Genomic DNA, 26,806 nt, shown 5'->3' with positions numbered 1-26,806 from the left:
ACCTGGGTTCCGAAGTTGCTCTCTGCTGGGTGTTGCTGCCATGTTGATTGGGACATAGGTATTCATGACAGTTAACTGCTGACTTTGGCTTGGACTTCTTATCATAAAGTGCCCAGCGTTGTCTCTTAAGGCTTTTTTATTTTGCCTTGAATTTAATGGGCCAGCTGATTTCTACAATGCTGCCCAAACTCTGACATTCTAGGATCCTTGCTTGTAGGTAATGCTCATCCTCCTAGAGGTCTGATAAAAAGAGCTCTGTTTGGAGTCAAACAGATCTGAGTTCGAATCTCTCCATACTTCCTTGTTGGCAAGCTACCGGCATCCCTGACCCTCTGTTTCCTCTTCCAGGAATCCGGTTGTCATGAAGGTTAAATGCATCAATGCCCCTCAGGTGCCTAGCACAGAGTAAGCCACCAATACATGCCAGTTTTTCTGCCCCCATCACACTCTACCACCACAGTGAACTCAGGCCCTCCTCTCCCTTTCCTGGAGGGAGCTGAGAAGGAGTCCTGGGGAAAAGCTCTCGGGAATGGAGAAGCCTATTTCCAAGTCATTAGTCCCCCAGTGTCGGGCTGCAGGATGGATTTTGATCAAGAGCGGGGTGACATTTGGCAAAAGTTGCTGATGAAGGATTGAATGATTAATCGTCATGACAACCAGGCTGGAGTAATGACAGGGATGCGATGGCGCCCGAGTTAAACACAAAGCGGCCCTGCGAGCCGGGGCGGTAAATTACTAGGCATGTCACCGCTGCGCTTTTGGAGAAAGCGGCCGTGCGTTCCTAATGAGAGGTTAACTGTGTCCCCAAAGTAATTACAGCCGATTGAAGAGGTGGCTGGTAATTAGAGGATTAGCAGTGATGAGGCTCACCTGCATAGTTGCCACGGTGATGGAGGGTGGGTGGGGTAGGGTGGCAAGGAGGGTCCAGGCTCCTCCTCAAGGCAGGTACCAAAGGCTTCTCTTCTGCACCAGTCTTGGTGTCCACCACCGACGCGACAGGCCCTGGGGAACTGGTAGGCAAGCCCCAAGGTTCTGCCTCTGGTGGCTGGGCCTCAGTCTTCCCATCTGTAAAGTGAGGGCTTGAACCCATTTGAGAATATAGAATATCAAAGCTGGAATTCTGGAATGTATTGAGTGATGTCACTTTCATAATTCAAATAGTGTTTAATTTGCCACCCTCCCCCCAAGCCTGGCTTTGCTGGGACCCAGGAAATAGGAAATTATACACAAATTCCACTTCTTGGCTGAGCGACTCAAGTCAGGGGTCTGATTGCAATCCTCAGTTTCCTCACCTCTAAAATGAGAATACTAATAATGGTGCCTACCTCTGAGGATTATCTGGAGAACAAAGTGAAATAACTGCAGAGCATCTAGAACAGTGCCTGGCCACTGCAAGAGTTCTATAAATGTTAGTGGTGGCGATCACCTTTGCAATCACCTCTCCTCTCCACTGACTTAGGGCAGTTGGGGCAGGGAGGGAAAAGGAGCCTCAACCTTTCGTTGAGGAATGGGCTGAACCCTCCCACAAGTGACAGGTCACAGGAACTCCAGGGAAAGGAAGTAGGTGCCCACCTTCTTCTCACTTGCTGTGCATCTTTGGTCAAGTCCCGTTGCCTCTCTGAGCCTCTGATTCCTGCCTGCCTGAGCACTCTGTTGGGAGAAAGTCATGAAATGCTGGATTTGTGAAGCACTTACTATAAGCCGGACCTACCCTCACTATGTACTTTACAGCCATTGTCTAATTTGATCCACCACATAACCCATAAAAATATTATTTTGCCCATTTTCGAGTGGAGAAAACTAAGGCTCAGAGTGTTGAAGTACTAGCCCGGGGGCACACAGCTGGAGAGTGAGTCAAGGTCTGAACGCAAGTCAGCCCAAATTTCTCGCTACCATATGAAGAAGTCTGTTTATCTCCCAAAGAGAAGCCAGGCCAGTCACCTCCACCTAAGCGGGCTGGGCACCGCCCCCCCATGGACGGAGCTTCGAGAGAGGTCTCCCTGGGATTGGCCAGGGCTGGTATGACATCACGAGGGCGGGGCCATCGCTGCTGAAATGCGTGCTGGCACCTGCCTTGGTGCTGGTGGAGTCTGCACACCCAAGGGTCAAGTTTGAGATGCTGCGGGGGTGGGGGGGAGAGGGGAAGGGGAGAGCGATAATGAACACCCCAAACCAGTTCAGCAGCTAGTGACGCCTGGTGTCCGGGCACAGGCCTTGGTGAACCGCCGAGCTCAGTGGCTTAATTATTCCATCCATAAATGATAAGCCCCATTCATTTCCAGGCCTTCATGACAAATTTATGGCCTTAATGTGCTCGCTGCCCAATCTTCCCCGGGATTGCAGGGAACCTGGGGGCCCTTTCTGGAGGGCGCAGCGGGCGATTCTTGCAGCCTTAGCCGCTGGGCCATGCATCCGCCCCTCCCGGCAATGGCTCCCAGGAGCCGTGCTCAGGTCGGCTGGTCTGTTGCACCTTGCAAACCCATTTTTCTGTTTTGCTTCTGGGAGGTGCCGGAGCTTAAGCTAAGGGCAGCGAGTCAGTGAAGACTCAGGTTCAGGTCCCAACTCTGCTCCCTGTGTGACCTTAAGTATGTGTGGGTCTCTGCCTCGGCTTCCTGGTTATGAGGGTGAAATGAGATGAAGCAGATGGGAAATGTTTAGTGTGTAGTAAAGACTCAGGATAAGGTTGTGGTTATTGCAGCTTTGGGGTTTTCACATCCAGTTATATGTTCTTTATTTGCAGCCACTGCTTGGGGCCTGGGGACCCAGGGGTGGGACATATCTTCAAGTAGAAAGCCACCAGGCTCAGCCACCAGGCCCTGCTTCTGCTCTGACTAGAGAAGGCTGCAGAAAATGCTGGCTATGTAAGCCTTGCCTCAGTGACCAGGAGCCTGGTCACAGTGTCGGTCTCACCTCCAACTCTGGGCTGGCCTTGGTGTCTCCTGCCTTTCCCTCAGTTTCCTCATTTGTCACAGGACCTCCAGCACAGTACTCAGAGCTGCCATAGGTTCCAGCATAATCGAGGAGTGGCAGAATCACTTTTTGGGGGGCCAATTACTTGAACGTGCGCAAGGCCCTCCAGCCTTGATGGCGGACAGGCTCTGAGTTGGAGGGTGAGTGAAACGCAAAGAACCACAGAAACTTGGAGCTGGCAGGGGCCTCAGAGAGCACCCTCTCCAGCCTCACACTTCACAGATGAGGATGCTCAAACATGGCTGCCATATCTTAAGTGCTTACTGTATTCCACACACCACAGTCATAGCTTACCCTCTATCGTCTTATTCAGTCCTCACCACACCAAGTATGGGCCAGAGATGACTAACCCCTTTTTACAAAGGAGGAAAACAGAGGCCCAGAGAAGTACAGAGTCTCGGGCACGGCTACACAGCACCATCTGCCTCCAAGTCCAGACCCTTCCTGCTTGGCTACAAGCGTTTGCATGTTCATGCATATGCATGCCTCCCGTGTGTGTGCATGTTTGCCTAGAGGTGCCGATATAAGGATGTGGGCGTCCACCCACAAGTGAGCATGTATGTGCTGTACCTGGAGCACATCTCCCGACTCCCTGTCCAGTGTTCTTCCATTCCTACCCAGTGCCTTTTTGCAAAGAGCTGATTGGAGACAGGAGCCTTTCAGCTTGGGGAGTGCCTGGATTCTGAGTCTTAGGGACTTAGCTTTAATTTGTATGCTCATTTGCATGCCAGTGTAGCCACTCCCTTAGCAGGACCCAGCCTGGCCAGGGACTGTGCCTGTAACTCCACCCTAGCTACCCCCTGGAGGTTCAATTTCTGTGAGGTCATTTCTATCATTACGCCCATTGGGTAGATCATGAAAGTGAGGCTAAGAATGGCTGGACCAGGACCATGCTGCCAGCAAGTGGCAGGGCCAAGTTCTGATTCTTGGTTTGGGGACTCCAAATCCAGTGGTCTTTCCCCAGTCCCATCCTGCCTACAGCCTCGAGGTGGGCATGGAAGAGTGAACAGTCAGGAGGGGCTTCAGGGAGAAGAGGCCATGAAGTCCTTGAAGGTTCAGGAGGAGTTGAGGAAGCAGAGACGGGGGAGGGTACAAACTGTGTTTGTGTTGTGTGTGTGTGTGTGTGTGTGTGTGTGTGTGTGTGTGTTATGTGTGAATACGTAGGTGTGGAAGAGTGTGTTTAATCATCTTCAACAAAATGATTCAGAGCCTATTATGTGACAAGCACATAAACAACAATAATAATAACACAGCAAATATGTATCTACTGCTTATGGTGCACCAGGCAAGTGACTTCCACTAACTCATTTAATCCTCACACCAACCCTATGAGATGGTAACATTATCATTCCCATTTTACATATGGGGAAACAGAAGCACAGAGAGACGAAGTAAGCGGCTCAAGGTCTCACAGCTGATAAGTGGCAGAGCTGGGATTCAAACCCAGGCTATCTGGGCCCATGGTTCATGGACGCTTCCCTCTCAAGTTGGGAGACCTTGCCAAGTTGCTGTGCTGCTCCCAGAATGATGAGACACATGAGGATGTGTGTGTGTGTGTGTGCATGTGTGTGTCTTAGCTCAGGCTGCCATAAAAATACTACAGACTGGGTGATTTAAACAACAGAAATGTATTTTCTCATAGTTTAGAGGCGTAAGAAGTCTAAGATCAAGGTGCTAGCCTATTCAGTTCCTAGTGAGAGCTCTCTTCCTGGCTTGTAGACAGTTGCGTTATTGCTGTGTGCTCACATGGTCTTTCCTTGGTTCGTGTGCACGGAGAAAGACAGATTTCTCTTTCTGGTATCTCTTCTAATAAGCACACTAATCCCATCATGAGGGCTCCGCCCTCATGACCTCATTTAACCCTAATTACTTCCCAAAGACATCATCTCCAAATACCATCATCATTTTGAGGGTTAGAGTTTTAACAGATAAATTTAGGAGGCAGGGGGAAACAGACGTTCAATCCATAACAGTATGTGTGCTATATACTTGTGCACATGTACATGCATGAGTGTGCATGTACACGAGTGTGGTGTGTTTGCATGTCCATGCATGCATTTCATGTATGTGCGTGTTTCTATAAAGGTGCCTATTGGTATATAAGGATGTGGATGTATATACATGTGCAAGTATGTGCATGTAAGCACATTCTGTGTTTATGCATATGTATATCTGAGTGTGTACACTCAGATAAGAGGTTGGGAAACCTCATCCCAGGTCAACCCTTCTGCCAGTTGGTCCAAGAGCCCTGTGAAAGTCAGGGTCACACAAAGGGGACTAAGGTGGGACTTTGGGGAGCTAGTGCTCCCTGGATCGGGGGGGAGGGGACTCCCCAGCTGCTCATGCCTGTCACCCTGGCCTCCAGCAGACATTAATAATAGATCAGCAAATTCCAAATGTAAATAGGGCAATCAGGCCCGAAAACACAGACATTCATCACCCAGATACAAATTATGCTGCTGGTCCTGATGTAATTACTGGAGTTCAGCTCGATGCCTGAGCCACCCCGACTCTGTACCCCTGCACGTTGCTTTGTGCTGGTGTTCTTCCCTGAAAACACTCCCAACCTGACCCCACAGGGTCTCTCTGGCCACAGCCAAAGGTCCCCAGCTGTCTTAAGCATCTATGAAGATAGAAGACCCATGAGATCCTTGTGCTTTGATGGCAGAGCCCTGAAGTTCACGGAGGCAGACACCAGACAACAAATCTTCCCCAGTTCTGGCTCCAGTTTTGAAACGACTTGCTGTGTGACCCCAGGCAAGTCACCCACCCCTTCTGAGTCTCAGTTTCCTCTTCTATCCAAAGGAGCTAACAATACAGTGCGGTGTAAGAGCTTTGGGTTTTACAGTCAGAAAGACCTGGGTTTGAATCCCAACCTTATTAGTCTTGAGTTGGGAGACCTTGGGCAGGTTTCTCCCCCCACTCTGAGCCTAACTCCTTCATCTGTAAAGTGGGTGTAAAATGCTTCTTATGGGATTATTTGAAGGAAAGAATGAAATAATATTTTTTCTTTTAATTGGTGAATTTAACTCATTCACATTTATTGTGATTATACTATCATATATAAAATATATGCCATCAACATATAAGTAGATTTTAAAAATCTATATCCATATATAGTGATTATATAATTATGTGATTATATGGTTGCACTCTTTCTTGCCATATTTGTTTTGTTTCCTATTTACCAGTCTTCCTTTTGTTTCCTTCTTTCCCGTGGCTATTATATTAGTTATCTATTACTCCAAAACTTGGTGGCTTACCACAATAACCACTTAGTATCTCATAGTTTCTGCAGGTCAGGAATTTGGGAGCAACTTAGCTGGGTGTTTATGGCTCAGGGTCTCGCATGAGCAGCTATCGTGTCAGCCAGGGCTGCAGTCTCATCTGAAGGCTTGTTTGGACTGGAGGTTCCACTCCCCAAAGTGGCTCCTCAGTTCCTCCCCATGTGGAGCTTCCCATAGCTGCTTGAGTGTCCTTATGATATAGCTACTGGCTTCCCCTAGAGCAAGTGATCCAATAGAGCAAGGCACAACTGTCATTTCTGCAATGTTGGTTACAAAGGTCAGTCTCTTCATGTAGGAGAGGACTACACAGCAGATGAATACCAGGAGGCAGGGATCACTGAGGGCTGACTTGGAGCCTGGCTACCACACCTGTCTTATGTTAGATTGAATGATACTGTATGTAAAGCTCTTAGTCCAGGCACTGGGAGAAACTGATTAAGCACTGTAACCCCAAATGCCTGGCACAGACTAGGCCTCCACAGTAATGGGATGGCAAGTAAAGGACAATAGCAGAATTGGGTCTCCTCTCCCCAAAGCCATTTCCTAGAAGCCAGTGGGTCAGTAGCGACTTATAAGCCCACATCCTCCTTCCTTGCTGCTGTCCAGGCCTTGGCCCTGGACAGGCTGAGAGATGGAGGGCCGAGACCTCCTGCCTTCTCTGAAACGGAGAAGAGAGTCTAGACCAAAGGCAGTTTCCAGGCCTGTCTCGTCCCAACTTTACATCGATCAGTAGTTAAACACAGCCTCCAATTACTGTAACGTTTGGCGAGGCACCAAGCTTGTGTGAAACCTTGCAATAAACATCTGCTTTATAAATTGCTTCTGGGTGTAGTGCTGCACCAGAGGGGTTCTTGGGGGTTGGGGAGAGAGAAAATCAGAGAGCTGGGAAAGGGAGGAGAGGTTAGGGAGGCAGAAAGACAAAAGGAGAGGTGAGAGAGAGGGAAGAGGAGGAAGGGAGGAAGAGAGGGAGAGAGGGACATGAAGGGCCCGCTCATTCCTCCGTGACCCTCACCACCCTCCAGGGTGGAGACCCAGGACTGAACCGAGAGCGGAGGAACACTTGTCTCTTGAGATTTCGTCACACACCTAATGCAAATTACTCTTCTGTTGTTTTTTTATTTTACCAAATCCCATAACATCCCACTCATCTGCCATTTACATTTAGAGGAAGAAACATAAAGATGTATTTGCTACACCTGCAGCCCCTGTTGGGGGTGAGATATTCCCCAGGCTGCAGAGAAAGAGGCGGGTCAAAGGTTTCCCACTACAGGCCTGCAGCCCACTCCCCCCAACTACACACACTGTCCCCTGAGCGAGAAATGGGCCTGTGCAACCCACTCTTTCTCCTGCACGGTCTTACTCAGGGAGGCCACAAGGAAGGGCGAACCCCAGGATGGGAAATGAGATGGAACTGGGCTGAGCTTCCGCTCAGCTCACATGAGACTTTGGGCAAGTGACTTGCTTCTCTGGGCCTCTATTTCTACACCTGTGAAATGGGCATAAAACCACCCTTGGAGGTTTTGGGAGGATTATGGGAGTTGTGGAGGCAGGCCTCAGGCCAGACCTTTTCCTCTAGAGCCTTATCTGAAAATGGGAGTCTGATAGACCTGTCATCCCCAGCCTGCCTGTTTGTTCACCCAGCACTGGAGGAGGTTGAGGACTTCTGGTGGGTGGGGGTGGGCAGAAAGGGGAGGGCTGCCTGAGGCCAAACTGCCTGCCTGGGGGACCCTCACAGCTGCCCAGGGCAGCTGAGATGAAATGAAGTAGCACACGTGTCACATGTTCATCCGGTCACGTTAATACCGCTACTGTGATCTGAAACCCCACCTGGGGGGTGTGGGGCGTGTCCATCTCCCTTATTCCGTCCACTTTGGTCATGCAAGATGCAAGGCGAGATGAGTGGGCCTCCTCCCATCTCTATGCCCGGGTGAGCTGCCCAAGCGCCCGGGAGTCCACCATTAGAAACCCCTTTCTTACCATTGACACAGGGTCCTCTTTAAAAATGAAAACGGCCCCTAGAAGGCTGGCGGAGGGAGTCCTCCTATCTTAGCAAGAAATTCTTTACGAAATGACCTCATCTGAGCGTGAGGGGGGGATGTTCAGCCGAGTGCTTGGGTCATAGTGAATATTTGATGAATGAATGAATGAAGCCTTCCTTCCGTCTGGCGCTGGCATCCTCGCTACGACACGTTTACCGCACGGCAGCCCAGCCTCACTGTGAACTCTTTCCCAATGCAGGGAGCTCATTGCCTGGAGGACAGCCTGGTCCATCCCTAGACAACGTCAGGCACCGGAATAGTCCCCTCTGAGCTCAAGCTCACGTCCCTCCAACTCCTCTAGGAATCTTTCCCCCGGAGCACAGCACCGAGGTCACTCGCCAGAAAACCGTAAGCCGCAGATAAGCAGATGCCGATACGTTTTGTAAAAGCTTACCCGGCCATCTCGGGAGGTTTGTCAGTGAAACCGACGCAGCAGGCGAGGTTTCGTTCAGAGCTCTCAGCTCAAGGCAGCACACAGGTGCTCCGACAAGCAGGAACATGGCAGAATAATAAGAGCTCCTGGCTATTGTAAATAGAGCTGCAATGAACATTTTGGTACATGAAATAGCCAGGAGATGGAAACAACCTAAGTGTCCATCATCGGATGAACGGATAAAGAAGATGTGGCACATATATACAATGGAATATTACTCAGCCATAAAAAGAAATGAAATTGAGCTATTTGTAGTGAGGTGGATGGACCTAGAGTCTGTCATACAGAGTGAAGTAAGTCAGAAAGATAAAGACAAATACCGTATGCTAACACATATATATGGAATCTAAGGGAAAAAAAAGGTCATGAAGAACCTAGGGGTAAGACGGGAATAAAGACACAGACCTACTAGAGAATGGACTTGAGGATATGGGGAGGGGGAAGGGTAAGCTGTGACAAAACGAGAGAGTGGCATGGACATATATACACTACCCAACGTAAAATAGATAGCTAGTGGGAAGCAGCCGCATAGCACAGGGAGATCAGCTCGGTGCTTTGTGACCACCTAGAGGGGTGGGATAGGGAGGGTGGGAGAGAGGGAGGTGCAAGAGGGAAGAGATATGGGAACATATGTATAACTGATTCACTTGGTTATAAAGCAGAAACACACCATTGTAAAGCAATTATACTCCAATAAAGGTGTTAAAAAAATAATAATAACAAGAGCTCACCCAGGCCAGGTGTCAGGCACTATTTAAATGCTTTCACGCGGAGCAACTCATCTACTGCTTCCAACCCTCCAGTGACGTAGGTGTTAGGAAATGGAGACTCAGAGAGGTCAAGTGACTTGCCCCAGGTCCCACAGCTGCTGAGGATCAGGGTAGGGATTTGAACCCAGACTGTCTTATTCCAGAGCCTGGGGACCAAAGCCCTACATAAACTGCTGCTCTACTTACCTATGATTCCAAATTTTCTTGACGCTGGGCAATCAAAACCAAATACAGGGTTCTTCCCTGGCAGCCCAGTGGTTAAGACTCCACGCTTCCACTGCAGGGGGCATAGGTTCGATACCTCATTGGGGAACTAAGATCCTGCATGCCGTATAGTGTGGCCAAAAGAAAAAAACAGAAACAAATATGGAAATAAATTAGATGTGGGGCTGATACAAGACAGCACCTGTCATCCCTAACGCCTGATTTCAAATGTTTACATCTGTCAAAGCAACTTCCTTGTTTTTTCTAACTGGCTTTATGAATACATATATTATCTTATTTAGCCTATCTTTGGTCACAAGTGATAGAAAACCCAACTGGCTAGAGCATAAATGGCTCTTGCAACAAAAATCTCCAGAGGTGGTGCTACTTTCAGGCACAGCGTGATTCAGGGGCTCTCGTGATGTCACCAGGGTTCAAGTATTCGTCATCTCTCAGCTCTGCCTTTCAGGGTATTGGCTTCATTCTTAGACTCCAGGGGTGAACTCTGACAGCTCTAGGCTTACCCAACCCCCATCTCAGGCTCAAATCTAGGAGAGAAAGGACCTTCTTTCCCTCTACAGTTTGCATGGAAATCATAAGCCTGACTGGCTCACATTGGTCACAGTCTGGTCCTTGAACCTTTCCCTGTGGCCAGGGGATGTCTTTGGCATTGAGTAAATACCAACTCCGGTGGGGGTGGGGAGCTGAGACAGGGGGAAGTACAATCCCCCCGAAGGAAGGTCAGGATGTTATCACCAAAAGGAAAAAGGGGCTTCCCTGGTGGCGCAGTGGTTGAGCGTCCGCCTGCAGATGCAGGGGACACAGGTTCGTGCCCTGGTCCGGGAAGATCCCACATGCTGCAGAGCAGCTGGGCCCGTGAGCCATGGCAGCTGAGCTTGCGCGACCGGAGCCTGTGCTCCACAACGGGAGAGGCCACAACAGTGAGAGGCCCGCATACCGCAAAAAAAAAAAAAAAAAAAAAAAGGAAAAAGGATGCAGGATGGCCAGGAGGCTGCAAACATCCCTGAGTACAAATGTCATGGTTTGAATGCTACTAAAACGTTCTTGTTCCTGTTTTACACGTATTGGGTTTCCACCTAAGATTCCATTTGTAAATGAATTACATACCTAAAAACTGTTTGAGGATCATTTAAAATAGCTTCCTAGGGTCTGTCACAGGGATGGGTATGAATCACCAACTGGGAGGGCATGCAAGGGTTTGCCATTTCTCTCGATGTGATAATGATAATTATAAGGCTAAAGCTACTATTTACTGTATGCTTGCTCTGTATATACTATTTTTTAATTGAAGTATAGTGGATTTACAATATTGTGTTAGTTTCAGGTACACAGCATAGGGATTCAGTTATGGTTTTTTTTGCAGATTATCTGTATATACTATTAATATCCACTATTGCTGGAGGAAATTAATGCTCAAAGAGATTAAGTCATTTCCCTAATGTCACTCAGCTGGTAGAAGGAAGATTGAGAACAAGAACCAGATCGGTTTGACTCCAAAACCAGTGTTTTCTTGTTCAAAAATTTTGTATTACATTTTTATACTTACAGACATCTTAGTTGGTTATTGTAAAAAAAACTCAAACCATGGAGAAGGTTATAAAGGAGACAATTAAATTACCCCCCGGAGCTGAACATTTTAAAAGAGTTAAAACTTTAAAAAACTACAAGTCCTACTGCACATAGTAAAACGTAAATTAAACTGGTACAAAAGTGGATGAAATGAAAATCAAAAACTGACCCCATCCCCGGTTCTTTGGTCTCACTTCCCAGAGAAAATTGCTGTGAGTAGATATTTGTGTGACTCTTTCTACACACTTTCCATGCACATGAAGCACATATATGCCTACTTTTATGTAAATGAGAGCACACTGTAAACTGTCCTGTAACTTGCTTTTTCCACTCAGTAATATCTCATATACTTTCTTCTCTACTGGTCCACACAGGATGATCTCATTCTTTTTCTTAGCTGTCTAGTATTCCACTCAAATGGCTGTATTATAATATACATGTATCTAGTCCCTTGTTGAAGGACATGTAGACTTTCCAGTTTTACGCTTTTTTTAAGGTTGCCATGAGCATTCCTGTGCTTTTCTCTTTGCCCATTAAGCACAGACTTGGCTTCCATGCTGTAACCACCTGCTCCACAGCCCTCGGCTGCATGGCCACGCTCCCCCTGCCAAGTTTGCCTTCCCCACCGACCTCGGCTTTGGGAACCTCCACGGAGCCAGCCTTGACCACTTACGGGACGTGAAGGGGCCTCCCCTCCTCGTGTCCCAGCCAGTCTCTGTTCTGTCTCCTCTGAAGGCCCCAGCTCGGAGCTCTCAGCATCTCTCTGTGATGAGATAATTTACATTTTCTGTTCTTTTTCTTTTTCAGCAAAAAGGGGGCACTTAAAGTGAAATACCTCTTGCCACACTGTTAATAAGGATTCATAAAAGTGAACTGTTCACCTTGTCTGTCGGCAGGCAGTTATGACAAATCAATAGTGCACAGAGGAACCCTGCTTCTCGTGTCTGACGCTGCCTCTTCAGTGGTGCGGGAGGGCGGGAGCACACTGCCCTCCTCAAACACTCCACTGGGAGCCTGGTGCGTTTGCAAACATGGGGCCCCTGGGCCCAGGTGACAGCCCAGATCAAAAGTCAATGCAGACAGCTGTCATTTGGTGTAGAAGAAGCTGCCTGGCCCTACACCCTGACTGCTTTCTTCCCCAGTACCGCCAGGAGAGCATGGGTCATAGGCCACTTTTTCTAGGAAACCTTTCCAGACTGACGCGTTCACTCATTCATTCAACAAACACGTATGGAGGCCCCTACTATGTGGCAGGTCCATGCTGGGCACACAGAGGTGATGCAACATGGTCCCTGCTTTCTACAGTGGAGAAGAAAGACAGATAAACAAAGAAGGGTGAGGTGTACTTCTGCAGGGGACACTCAGGGATGGTTGGGGCCCAGAGGGGACCCCTGACCCAGTCTAGGGGGTGGGGTGCTCAGAGAGGCTCCCTAGAGGATGTGTGTCTCTGCTCAGAGTTCAGGGAGCATGGGGGTGAGCCTGATGGAGGAAGGCCATGCCAAGCAGAAGGAACAGCCCCTGCAAAGGCCCAGAGACAAGGGGAGGGAAGGCAGGTGGGTCTGGGGGCATCAGAGGTTTGGTCTGACCGGAGCGCATGGTCAGAGAGGAGATGAGATGGGAAGGTGGGCAGCAGCTGGCCATGGAGGGCCTTGCAGACCCCACTGAGGAATGGGACCTGCCAGGGGCTGACACCTCTGGATGGTGGTATTTGAGGGTGAGTTTTATCTTTGAAATTACCTCTTTCTTGATTTTTCTATCATGAACATGTGTTACCTTTATAATAACTTAAAAATAACAATAAAAATTACAGCAGAAGGGAAAAAAGGGAGAAGGAGAAGAAGTAGCAATAGTAGTGATCATGGCAGCAACAGTAATAGTAATATTGGTAATAGTGGTGATAGTAGCAATACTGGTAGTAATAGCAATAGTGGTGGTAGTTATAATAAGAGTAGTGATAGTGGAAGTAATAATAGTAATAGTAGTGATTGGTCTGGGGTGACAGGCCTCTCATCACCACTTTTCCAACACTGAGAAACTTAATTGTCTCTCTTCCCAGCTCTGAGAATCCTCAACAGTCAGAATTTTCCTCTATCTTTTGTTTTCTCCATTTACTCATCAACCACCCACCCATCCATCCATCCACCCATCTCTCCCTCATCTATCCATCCATCCGTTCGCCGATTTTTTTTTTTTGGCCTCGCCACACGGCTTGCAGGATCTTAATTCCCCAACCAGGGATCAAACCCTGGGCCACGACAGCGAAAGTGCCGAGTCCTAACCACTGGACAGCCAGGGAATTCCCCATTCTGCTCTTTTTATTTTTTGTTGTAAAAAGTTTCCTTGATTTGGGACTTCCCTAGTGGTCCAGTGGTTAAGATTCTGCATTCCTAATGCAAGGGGCCCTGGTTCGATCCCTGGTCAGGGAACTAGATCCCGCATACCTCAACTAAAAGATCCCACATGCAGCAACTAAAGACCCCGCCTGCTGCAACTAAGACCCAGCACAGCCACATAAATAAATAAAAATTGAAAGAAAAAGTTTCCTTGATTAAAGTTCACCAAATGCTAATTTCTGGGTAGTGGAATCTTGAGTGTTTTTTTTCCCCTCTAATCTTTGCACTTTTCCATAGTGTTTGAATTTTTACACCACACATCCATCATATGTGTTTGCATAAAAATGATACATTCATAAAAATAAACAAGCATACCAAAATAGAAAACACACCCAAGATTTCACATTTCTTTCTCTGGTGGAAGTCAGCCGCCATGAAAGAAGCCTGACTACTCTGAGACCGCCATGCTGTGAGGAAGCCCAAGCTAGCTGAGTGGAGAGGCTGTGTAGAAAGGAGGGAGATATTGAAGAAGCTCCAGCTGTCCCAGCCATTGAGCCCAGGCATCAGATATGCAAGTGAGCGAGCCATGTTGGACATTTCAGTCCCAGCACATGCAACTTGGAGAAGAACCAAGGAGCCCATTTGGCAGCCAGAACTGCCACCCCAGACATATTTCTAGTCTTTCAAACCACTCCAAATTAGGACCCAGTCATTGGTGAGCAAACACAGCTATCCCTTCTGTGCTCTGCCTAGGTCAACATACCAAAACAGTTATTTTTTAAACATACACGCACACAATTAAGACCTGGATTTGAATTCCAGCTCTGACATGGTTTGGATATGACCATGGGCAAGTCCCCTTACTTTTATGGTCTTAGTTTCTCTATCAGTGGAACAGGAGCTGGATGGCAGTAGGTGATCACACTGCTGGTTTCTCCCAGATCTCTTACTCATCATGTCAGGAAGGCAGCATCACGGGGTGCTACTAACTTGGGCTTTGCAGTCAGAGTCCCAGGTTCAAGCCTTGGCTCTGGCATTTATGAGCACGTGACCTTGATTCTCCATGCAATGCTTAGCTTTTAAAAAAAATTTTCTGTTTGGCTTTTCTATCTTGATGAAAAATATGTGATGTTGAGGGACTTCCCTCGTGGCCCAGTGGTTAAGAATCTGCCTGCCGATGCAGGGGACACAGGTTCAAGCCCTGGTCCAGGAAGATCCCACATGCCGCAGAACAAGTAAGCCCGTGCGCCACAACTACTGAGCCTGCACTCTAGAGCCCGCGAGCCACAACTACTGAGCCCATGTGCCACAACTACTGAAGCCTGCACACCCAGAGCCCGTGCTCCGCCACAAGAGAAGGCACTACAATGAGAAGTCCGCGCACCGCAACGAAGAGAAACCCCCGCTCGCCACAACTAGAGAAGGCCCGTGCACGGCAACGAAGACCAAATGCAGCCAAAAATAAATAAATTAAATAAATAAATTTAAAATATATATATATATATATATATATATGTGATGTTGGGTGTCACTGCCAACAGAACTGTGGCTAATGTCGCCCAATTATATTGCTGGTACTTTTGACGGTTCAAAGATGTTTTGACAATTTTAAAATAATTAACCTCTGCGAAGTTGTTGGGGGGATGCAATTGCCCCCCTCCCATACCTTGAGCCTGCATCCTCAAACTAAGTGTGCTGGGGTTCAGGAGACCTCTTAGGCAGCCTGTGCCCCAACCATCAGCCCCAAACAGGCTGGGATGAAGATCTTGGCAGGGGTGTCCCCTGCAGCCTGTGAGTGTGCGGGTGCGCACACACACACACACAGAGCCATGCACAGACCTGGCCTGATTAGAGTCAAAAGGGCGAAAAGAGCTAGATTAAATATGTGTTGATTATGCGAGCTCGTGCTCCTGTTTATTTCTCATAAATAAGACATGAGACCTGTATTCCACCCCCAACACACACACACACACACACACACACACACACACACACACACACTTCCAGGGGGTGATATTTATTGTATGCAAATCAGAAACTGAACTGGGAGAAGTAATCACCTGTTTATCGGATGGTGAGTGGATCAGGCAGAAAATAATCACCCTGGGTAACGGTGTCACATCAATTTGAAAGGAGGTAACATAGACTCGTGTCTGGATTTGCTGTGCCTTGGTCAAGTTAAGGGCTGGATCTGGGACCCACTGCCCCTTACCTGCTCGGGTCAGCCGGGCCCCCTCTGCTCCGCCCAGTGGACTTCACTGAGTAACTGGTGGAGGGTAGCACAGCATTCATGAAACAGCAGGAGGAAGACAGCAGTTACCTGCAGCCTGCGTGAGCTTGGGCAGCTGTTTGCAGGAAAGACAGCGCGGCAGGCAGACCAAGTTCAAGTGTGGGATCTGCTGCTCCTCGCTGTGTGACCTTGAACAAGCTGCTACACTTCACTGGTCCCCCATTTCTTCATCTGTGAAATGAAGATGATCCTAATTCCAGTCTCTTGGGTGCTGGGGGCGTGAGAGGACTCGGGTGTGTCTGGAGCAAGGCACCCGGAGTCACCTTACACCCTTCTTTCACCCTCGCCCCCCGTTTCTGCTTCATAATATTTCTTGCATGTGAACACTGCCCGACACCCTGTTAGTGCCCAGTCAATGCTAAGGGCTCACCATCTCTCCCAGACTGACCACCTGGCGGGCTTCCCTCCCTCCCCTCTAACCCGTCCCTCACCCTCCAGGGCAGAGAGAGGGTTCTTTCTCATGTCAAAATCCCATCATCACATCGCTCCCCTGCTCAACAGCCTGCTGTGGCCCCTTGGTGCCCTCAACACGAGAAATCCATGCTCCTCCGTATGCCCCACGAGGACCCCTGGTCCCGGCCCAGCTGACCTCAGCATCCTGGTGGCCTCCTCCTTCATCACGCTCCAGCCTCTCGGATCTTTTTTCAGATCCTTAAACACGCTGAGCCGGTTCCTGCCCCAGGGCCTTTGCCCTTGTTGTGCCCTTTGCCTGGAATCTTCTGCCCCGGCTCCTTTTCCGTGAGGCCACTTAAATGTCACCTCCCCAGGGAAACCGCTCCGTTAATTAGGTCCCCTGCCAGCTATTCGCCTGCTCTGAAAACCTTGTCAGTTTCCTTCATGACACCGCTTACAATTTGTCATAGTTTTATCTATTTGGGTTTACTGGAATGTGGCTATCTCACCAACTGACTGTGAGCTTTGGAGAACAGACACTGGGCCTTGTTTGCTCATCATGGAGAACAGACACTGGGCCTGTGAGCTGATGTACAAGTAGCCACTTCAAATGGGCCAAATGGCCACTGTGGACGTGACCATGGAGGCACTGGGCGGAGGGTGGCCAGGGCGGAGGGGTGCTCTGGGCTGGCGACCATGCTTCTTGTCCCCCTCCCCGCTCCCTGCCAACTCCAGGGCCCCCCAAGGGATGTTTTCCTGCCTCTCCCTAATGGCCTGACATACAGGGTCCTGGTGATAAACCTCCCTCTGATAAAAGATGCAAAACTAACATCTGGTGGTTAATTAATAAAGAGCAGCCGTGTCTGGCTGGGGCACGCAGTGTGCTGATGCTGGCATTTTCTCCCGCCCCAAGAGATGCTGACGCTGTGAGTGAAAACGGGGGGAAAAGATCGATTTGGAGCGGGCCCTGCTGACAAGGCTCCTGAGGGGCAGGACACCCCCCTCGTCCCCTCTTTAGGGGGCTGATGCTTGGTCTTCCACTGAAGGGGAGTGGGTGGTGGGAGGGGGGAAATCATTTATTGAGTACCTATTATGTGCCAGCCCCTAATCTCATTCTTTCCTCCCAGAAGCCCTGAGAGGTCAATGTCTCTGTTGCCATTTACATACAAGGAAACCGACGTGCAAGTGCTTGTCTCAGAGCCTAGGCTCCTACTCCCTCACTAGGAAGCAGGGGTGCTGGGGAGTCACTGGGCACGCTTGGCACAAGTGCAGACTCCAGGGCCCCAGCATCCAGGCTCTGCCGGTCCAGGCGGGGCCCAGGAGACGGTATTTGTAACAAGCACCCCATGGAATTTTGGAGCAGGTAGAATGGGCAGCTCACCTTGGAAAACACAGGTATTGCGAATACTATCGTTTACTGAGTACCGACCATATGCCAGGCCCCAGGCTAATCCCAATAACACTATAAGCAGGAAAGAGTGATGTCACCATTTGACAGACACGGCCCAGAGAGGGGAAGGGTTTTGATCAAGGCCACACAGCCAAGCAGACAGGCTCCAACCCAGATCCTCTGACTGCCCCTGGCCCCAAGGCTTCCCAGCTGTCTCCGCTTGGCCTCTTGGGAAGAGAAAGGACCCAGCTTCCCAGCTGCAGCAATCACCAGCCAGGACTGGGCCACTGAAATATTAATTGAGCTAATGTTTCAGTTACTACTTGGGAAACCTTGGAAGGCCTGGCCCCCAACCTCTACTGAATGTGAACGCCAGGGTGACCTTAAGCAAGCGGGTGGGGGGCCCCACCTGGTTCCCCAGGCTTCTGGGGACAGGCAAGTGGCTACTACAAGTCTTATTTGAAGGGGATGGGGGGAGTGGCAGCTGGGCTGCTCTCTGCGTTGACCAGGAGGCCACGGGGGTGGGGGAGAGTGGAGAGAGGTCAGCAAGGTGGGCCGGAGGCTCCAGAGGGGGCAGACAGAGGGCTGTGTGAGACTGAGATTGGAACAACCCATGTCTGAATCCCAGCTCCTTCTCGATCTCTCTGTGGGGCTATGGAGGGTCTCGCCTGCAAACAGCACCTAAGGGATCTCCCAGAGCCATGGTGAGGAGAAAGCCAGGCGCTGGCTGTGGACTGAGTCTGGGGGGCAGCCCAGAGCTACCAAGAGGCTTGGGTTTCAGGCCAACAGGTTCAAACCTTAGGCTCACAGCTTTTGAGCTGCATGAACAAGTCGCCTCACCTCTCCAGGCTTCGGCTTCCCCATCGCCTCTGCTCACAGGGTTCTAATGAGAGTTAAATGATATAAAATGCTGAGCACAGGGTCTGACACAGAATAAAAGCCGACATGCTATTGCACAACAGGTGTGCGGCTGCCTTATTACTACTACTCATAGTGTTATATTGAGAGCACGTGAGTGCACGCTGCTTCCCTATTTTGGGGTTTCCCTGTCCCTGCTGAGCCCAGCCAGCGCTCCTTGTGGCCCCCCTGCTCCAGGGCCCCCGCTTGCTTGCTCGTCTCTGAGGGGTGGCATGGTCATCCACCATGGGAGGGGGCACCAGCCAGCCCGGAATCTCTCGGCATAATTGGATTGTTACCGACTTGCCCTTGTGACTCCGGTCCACAGACAGGATAACGCTCCCGGGGGCTGAGCCGACTCCCATCTTGGAGACCTCCCGGCACCTGGGAGGGCGGCCAGATGAGGCTGGGAGTTGTGGACTCGTGGGGGTGATAGGATGTGTGTGTACTTGGGGTCCCTGGCTCTGTGTCATCTTAGCCAAGTCCCTTATCCCTTACCCTCTCTGAGACTCAGTCTCCACCTCTCAAGTCAGCTCCTGTCTGTGACTGGGGTCAGAGACAGGGTAGGTTTGGGAGGGAAAGGAGCCTGGCTTGGGGCTTATGCGAGGCTCCTCCCCCAGCCCTAGCCCGTGCCCCGTCCTGAGCCCCTCTCTGTCCTGCCTCCCTAATCACAGCAGCTAACATTCACTGCTTGCAAAGTAGATCTTAGCATCAACCCCATTTTCCAGCTGGGCAAACTGAGGCTCAGAGAGGTAAGGTAACAAAGGAGACCCACAATAAGGAAGTATCAGATCCTGGCCTTGAACCCACGACTCTCTGACTTCCTTCCACCCCATGTTCCTACCCTCCCTACCATCCTGCCGTCCTTTCCACTCCATCTTCCCCTTGGCCTGGACCAGAAGTCGGGGAGACCCTCCCATTTCCCGCTTTCCTAGCCACCCCATTTCCTCCTCCGCCCCCTTTCATTCCTGCCCTGGGCAATCAGTTTCTTCAGATATGATTTGGGATTCTAATGAGCGGAATGATTTGGCATTTAAATAATTATCCACTCCCTGTTAGTGGTGCTGAGTCGGGAGAAATTTCCGAATCTTATTTATGAATATGGCTTTTCTCCCTCTCCGGGTGGAGATTTCCCAGCCCACCCCCCTCCCAGCGCCTCCTCTCTCAAATGACTTTTCAGCACATGTTTCCAAGGGGAGCTCCCCCCACCCCACAGAGCCCCTAAGTGCCTATTAACAACTTGCCTCTTCCGCTATGAGCCCCCCTCCCGTTCACGCCCCCTTTTATCTTTACATTTCAATATCATTATAAATCCTAGTGTTATTCAAATTGCATCAATTATTCAATTTCTCCTCCCCGAGTGGAGGCAACAGCTTCCCAGTGGCTGAGCAGGAAAAAGCAGAGGCCTTTCAAGGAGGGTTAGAAATTCACGGGGGATTTGGCTGTGTTCCATTAACCTGGGCTCTTTGGCTCCCACAAACCATGGAATTGATTAAAACACACACGCAGTTTCAATTTGGTTTGGGGAGAACGCCTGCTGCTGAGAAGCACTGAAAAGACGGTTTGGAAGAGAAAATGCTTTTGCTGCCCTATGATACTCATTCAGTGACCATTTATTGAGTTCCTGCTATAAGAGCAGCCACCATTTATGGAACACTTACTGTATGCAAGATGTCACTTGAAGGTCTTTATAGAAGATACCTCTGTTACCCAGCAAGTGCTGGCTGCCTGATGCACGTAGGAGCTGACACTATGGCACCAGCTTTTGAGGAAAGAAAGAGCTTCACTGCGAGGTCGACCTGCAAGGAAACAGGAAGCAGGACTCAAATCTCTCCCCTCAATCCAGGCTTCTGGGTGAAATTTAACGGGTTAAGGGAACTTCAGACTTGGAAGCTGATTGGCTAGTCTCGAATCAGTCCAAATAAGCTACTGCTGGAAGCCAGAGTCTCCTGATTGAAGGACTTCTCGTTTCGTAAAGGGCTCCGCTGGCAACATTTCTGTTCTTTAAGTTCCGTCAGCTGAAGATTCCTGGTTCCGGGGTCATCCTGGAGGCATGCGTTCCCATTTTGCACATGCGCAATGCTGTCTGTAAAAATAACTCCAGGTTAGATTAATCAACAACCCATTTTTAAGGAAGCAAAACCAGTTTAAGCTGGTCAGTGTTTTACACGCTGTTTCACCACCTCTAATTTTCGAGAACCTAGAGGTAGTTATTTCTATAACCATCCATTTTACAGATGAGGAAACTGAGGCTCAGAGAGGGGCGGTCTCGAGCCCAAGGCTACGCAGAGGTGGAGACTGGTTTTGTCTTCAGGGCTGGGCCTCTTAACCATTATGCCATCAGCTATGGTTGTAGGGTTTGGGTGACCCCAAGGAATAGCTAGAGAAGGAAGCGAGGGAGTGGAAAGGAAAGAGAATTACTCTTGCCACAGGCCCTGTTTTTGAAGACTCACGTGAGAAATGACTCATATCCCATTACCAAGAAAAGTTAATTTTTTTCCCTAAGCAAGCAGTAGTTTCTCAGCTTATGGATACCAGGAGTCACATAATGGTTGTATTTCTCCCTTTGCTGTGGCTGCCAGGAAACTCTGATCCAGATGTGTGGCCCCCTGCTCACCACCATACAAGACTTTACCCCCCATCTTGTCATCCCGTCCTCTCATCTAGGTCTTTCCTGCATTGGCATTGCAGCGTGTATTTGTAAGCCACTTCTAAGCCTTTTTTGAAATGAGGCCAGATATAAGTGCCTTTAGAAAAAGACTTTTAAGCATCCGTTATGAACCAGGCATTTTACACAAGCTCTCATTTTAACCTTGGCAAAGCGTTTATTCTCACTTTACAGATGATGAAACTGAGGACCAGAGAGGCTATGTGAGTTGCCCAAGGACACACAGTAAGCGGCAGAACCAGGATGGAAACAAAGTCCGTAGGCCTCTTCTTCCCATGACTTAGGGGATATGAAGACCAAGAAATGTGGTTCCTCCCCAGACTCTGACATCCCTGCTCTAGATCTTGGTCTGGCAGGAAGATGTCACGGAAAAAGCACTCAATTACGAATCAGTAGACATGTGACCTTCCTCTCTCCAGGCCTCTGTTTCTCCACGGAACACTGTTGGGCTGCCCTAAAAGGCCCCATGTAGCTCTGACTTGCTATCACTCCTTTTCTGCCTGTTTTACTGGTGCCTCCACCAACATCCGAGCCCAGTTGCACCTCTGAGTCACAGCCACCACTCCCCGAGGCAGGTACACTCCCTGGGGAGTTGTGTCAACTGGTTCTCAGGGTTTCTTGATGCCACAGACAGGAGGAGGGGGCCGCCATGCTGATGACGAGGCTGTGACACGTACCTCCCACACCAGCCACCTGTGTGCTCTGTGATCCTGGGTCCCCAGGCAGGCAGCGCCTTCCTGGTAAGACAGGATCTCCCGGGATGGGGACAGAGGAGGGGTGAGAATGGCCAGAGGCTTAGATCTGGGTAGGACTCAGCCCCTTCCTGAACTCGAGGGTTCTAGAGGAAGGTCTGAACTCCTAGAAGGCAGGTGTCAGCATAGAGGTGGATGAAGGAGAGGCTCCCCAAGAGAAAGGGACCACACTTATCGAGCACCTGCTAAGTACATCACCTTCTGCCAGAGGCTACACCCTGGCAGTCCACAGATCAAATTCAAGCCACAAACATGGTAGCTTTGACCCACCTTGTGTTTTAAAAAAGCTTAAATTAGTTTCTAACACTTACAAATAGGGATATCCTATATAAAGTCGGGATTTAGGGTTCTCTTGAGAAGTAAGACTAGTTTGGGAAGTCTCCTTTACATCGTCTGCCTGGTGCCTGTGGGTTTCCAAGTGTCTGACCCACTCTTATAACCATAAATGCCTTCTGGGTGTTATTATCCCCATATTACAGATGAAGAAATTGAGTGCCTCAAGGCATCCATCCCACCAAGTCCCACAACAGGTTAGCACTGGGGTCAGGACTTCACCCCACCCCTCGACCCCCCAAGCCTCTACTGTTTTCACTGCCCCACACTCTCTCCCATCTAAGGAGGCTGGAACAAGCAGCCCCAGCAGCCTCCCTTTCCAGTGGATCTCTCTAAAGTCCTCTGTGCTCCTATCTGTACAATGAATGGCCTCTGAAGTCCTTTCCAGCTTTGATGTGGGGTGTGGCAAACTGAATGTGGCTTCCCTGGGCTTGGAACCAGGAAGCTAACCAATCAGCATGAGTGCTCAGGCTCTGTGCTAGGAACTTGAAACACACCATCTCATTTAACCCTCACAGCTTTGCAGGAGGTAGGTTCTACTATTATACCCATTTAACAGATTAAGAAACTGAGGCTCTTCCATCACTCTCAGTGGTCCAGCCCCTCTGGCTTCTTTTTAGCTCTTGGATGGTGTCCTGCACCTTTCCTGCCTAAGGGCCTTTGCCCATGCTGTCCCCTTTGCCTGGAATGCCTTCCAACCTCCCCCATGCAAGCTTTCATCATCCTTCAGGTCTTCCCTGATTCTCTGAACAAAGACTGGCTCCCCCTGTTATTGCCTCTGAGAGCTCCCTGTACACTTCATAATATAAATAATGACAGTAACTCGAGCTAAGGCTTATTGAGCACTTTCCATGAGCCAGTCTCTGTTCTAAGCACTTTAATTACATAATCACAATCCTCTCACAACCCTCTGAAGTGGCTATGATTATTTACCCTCATTTTACAGATGAGGTCATTGAGGCACAGAGAGGTTAAGTAACTTGCCCAAGGTCACACAGTTAGTGTCGACATTTTTTAGGTTGTATGACTGATTGACATCTTCAGGGACTATGTCCTGGGGAACCTGTTCTTGATAAATAAATATCCTTTAAATGAACGAACACACTAGGACTATGGCTCCAAATTTCATGTCCATAACCATGGAAGTATATGACTGTCACCTTCCTCCCCTGTAAGTGTCTCACCACTGGGGCTGCCCCCAGCTCCCATCTGATTACAGGGTAGCACTGAGTTCACAGGACTTCCCCACCTCTGCCCTCTTTGTCCCCAGGGAGAAAGAGAAAGGGGCAGGTGGGATTCAGCACCACGGATAGCACCTCCCTGCTTATAACAGCTCCCCTCCGAGGCTGGGGCTGCGAACTGGCCTCTGGGAAATTCCCAAGGAGACCCCGCCCCCTGGCTGCCTCCTTCCTCGCTGCCCTCCCCCTCGCCAGTTTACTGCCAATGACATTCAGATAAATGGCTGCTGTCAGCCAGGCCGGTCCCACGGAAAGGCGTGTCGGGTGATGTATGGCACAGGACTCACTGCTCAGGAGCTCCGAGTGGGGTTCTCCCCTATCCCCATCAGCCTCCAACCCCAGGCTACATCTGGGCTTTGGTATCCCCCTCCTCTCCAGCCCTGGGGATGAGTCCCCTGTCAGACACAATTACTAGGGTCTTTAATCACATGCTGTTAAGACCCTGGTGCACTCCCCTACTCTCTGGGCTGCTATGCAACCCCAAACCCAACCTCCATTCCTGTCTGCCCTAGGTATACCCTCCTGGATTATTCAGGGGCTCAGGGAGGAGACCCAGCCCAGCCCAGCTCACCCACCAATAGGGCAGCTAATAAAACCCTGGTTTATGATCCCTTCACTTGACTCAGATGATGTGGAGAAACTGGGGCATGTAATGAAGTTGCTGCCCCTTGGGACCCTTGCCCCTTGCCCCTTGGGGAGGATGGAGGTATGTGAAGCCACTCTGTCCTCACATGTCAGGGGGCACCAAAATGCCCTCTCCTGCCCTTGGCCTTCTGCCAGCTGCCAGCTCTGGCACCAGGTTTGTCATCTATAAAATGGGATTAATAATAATAGCTAACACTTACACAGTACCGTTTAAATGCTTTCTAGGCTGTTAACCCCCTGCCATAATATTTAAAAGTAGGGGCCAAAGCATTCAATTGCACACAGTTCAAAGTCACGTGTGATGTTAACCAGAGGACTAGCGCCAAACAGCAGAAATTTACTCTCAAGATTCTGGAGACTGGAAGTCCAAGGTCAAGGTGTGGGCAGGTTTGATTTTTCAGAGCCTCTCTCCTTGGTTTGGAGACAGCCATCTTCTCCTCCCTGTGTCTTCACATGGGCTTCCCCCTTGTGTGTATCTGTGTCCTGATAGCTTCTTATAAGGACACCAGTCATATTGGAGTGGCTGTGACCCATATGACCTCATTTTACCTTAGCTCCCTATGTAAAGGGTCTATCTCCAAATGTACTCACATTCTGAGGTACTGGGGGTTAGCACTTGAACGTACGAATTTTTAGGGGGACACAATTCAGCCCATAGCAGTGCCCCACCATATCCCCTCACCCTTACCACCTGGGTGCACCTTAATCCAGCCTCTAGCTACCAGTGTGTGAAGCCTGCTTTGTCACCTGTAGGCCAAACCGGGGGATTCATGTCCTCTGGAGCAACCCCAGTGGTGATGGGAGTTGATCTGTACATACCCCAGCTCCCAGCTTCTTGAGCTGGCGTGTTCCCAGCTGCATCCCAGAGCTCCCTCGCAAGTTTACGCCCCACTCGCCACAGTGACAGCTGGGCTTTATAACACGCCTTTTATTGGCGGCCTCCTGCCCTGCCTCACTTCGCCACTCTCCTCGTGGTGTGAGCTTCATTTCCAAAATAAACGACTTGCAGGCTTGCAAATCCCTGTCTCAGGGTCTGGGGAGCCAGCAGTTGGGAAGGGTGACTGGTCCCTTTGCATCCACGGGAGCTTGGGGGTCGTGAGGACTGTTGACAACCATCCCTGGAAAGGGGCAGGCCAGCGTGAATGGGGTCCTGCTGATAAAGCAATAGTTACACCCACTGTTTATAGGTTGCTTCCTCTTCCCCAGGCATTGTGCCCAGCACTTTACTGACCTCCTCTTCTTAAGCCCCACCTACAGTTCTATGTGAAGCAAATACTACGCTTAGCCCCTCTTACAGATGGGAAAACAACGCTCAGAGAAGTTGAGTTACTTCCCTGAAGATGCAGAGCCAGGTTCTCAACCAATACTCTATCAACTGCGCTGTAAGACTGGGACCTCTGTCCCAACTGCACAGAATGGCCAGGTGCCCAGGGTCCCCTTGATGATGGCTGGGGCAGTGACAACTCCCCTCCCATGGCTGCCCCCCACAGCTGGGACCCGTTATCTGTTTTGCGCACGGCCTGCGCCCGTCAGGGTAATGGACTGTGCTTGTCCTAGCGGAGGTGGCCTCTGGCAGGGATGATGTATGAGGCGCTATTGTTTGATATGAATGCATTAGGCGACATTCCCGATAAAGACTTTACCAGCAGAGCTGCACTTGCTGGCAGCAGCCCCTGTGGAGGTAGGGGGGCAGAGGCAGAAGCCCCCATCAAGCAGGGCTCCGGGGGACCAGCCCCCTTCAGGGAGGCAGAGACCAGGTCACTCTTGCTTTCAAAATTCTGGGTCCTGGGGCTTCCTTGGTGGCGCAGTTGTTGAGAGTCCGCCTGCCAATGCAGGGGACACGGGTTCGTGCCCCGGTCCGGGAAGATCCCACATGCCGCGGAGCGGCTGGGCCCGTGAGCCATGGCCACTGAGCCTGTGCGTCCAGAGCCTGTGCTCCGCAGTGGGAGAGGCCACAACAGTGAGAGGCCCGCGTACAGCAAAAAAAAAAAAAATTGTAGGTCCTGAGATGCACGTCTTACCCCCTTACAAGCAGCAGAGTGTAGCCCGTGGGTCTCACACTTCAGAAAGCATCAGAATTGGCTTGGGAGCTGACTAAAAAGGCAGAGTCCTGGGTCTCAACTCAGATCCATTGAAACAGAATCTCCAGAGTGAGGCCTGGGATCCTGCCTTTGCAAACCAGTTCCCTCAGTGAATCTAATACAGATGGGCCAGGGCCCAGACGTGGTCTACAAAATGGTCTGGGATGAAGCGAATGGAGTTTAAAGTCAGAAACCCCTGGATTTGAGTCTGGGCTCCTCTGAGAAGCAGCAGGGAAATCTTAGGCAGGTCACTCAGGCTCTCAGTGCCGCGACTCCCCTCGACAAATAAGCCTCAGTTTCCCAATCTGTAACGTGGGCACAGAGGCGATACCCACCGTGGCTACCTCCCAGGGCTCAAGGGGACACACCTTGCCTGTGCTCCGTCCACATACTCACGATTCCCAGGGGCTGGCAACGTGGACCCTCTACATCTTCCCTGGGGGTCTTCTGAGGACACCACACGTATGTTCAGACTGATGCTCCAGGGGATCCC

The 26,806-nt window shown here is 50.0% G+C and overlaps 1 long non-coding RNA gene across 1 annotated transcript; it reads right to left on the bottom strand.

The window, feature by feature from the left end:
• Positions 1–877: 877 nt before the first annotated feature.
• On the bottom strand, positions 878–26,806 carry LOC132504161 (uncharacterized). The gene is made up of 4 exons (XR_009534758.1): positions 26,710–26,806; positions 20,258–20,682; positions 9,686–9,820; positions 878–1,079 (listed from the first exon to the last, which is right to left on the bottom strand). It is a non-coding gene; the product is annotated as an uncharacterized LOC132504161 (long non-coding RNA).

Source organism: Lagenorhynchus albirostris, chromosome 14 (genome assembly GCF_949774975.1).
Source record: "Lagenorhynchus albirostris chromosome 14, mLagAlb1.1, whole genome shotgun sequence".
NCBI classification, from domain to species: domain Eukaryota; kingdom Metazoa; phylum Chordata; class Mammalia; order Artiodactyla; family Delphinidae; genus Lagenorhynchus; species Lagenorhynchus albirostris.
This window is presented reverse-complemented; position numbering and strand designations above follow the sequence as displayed.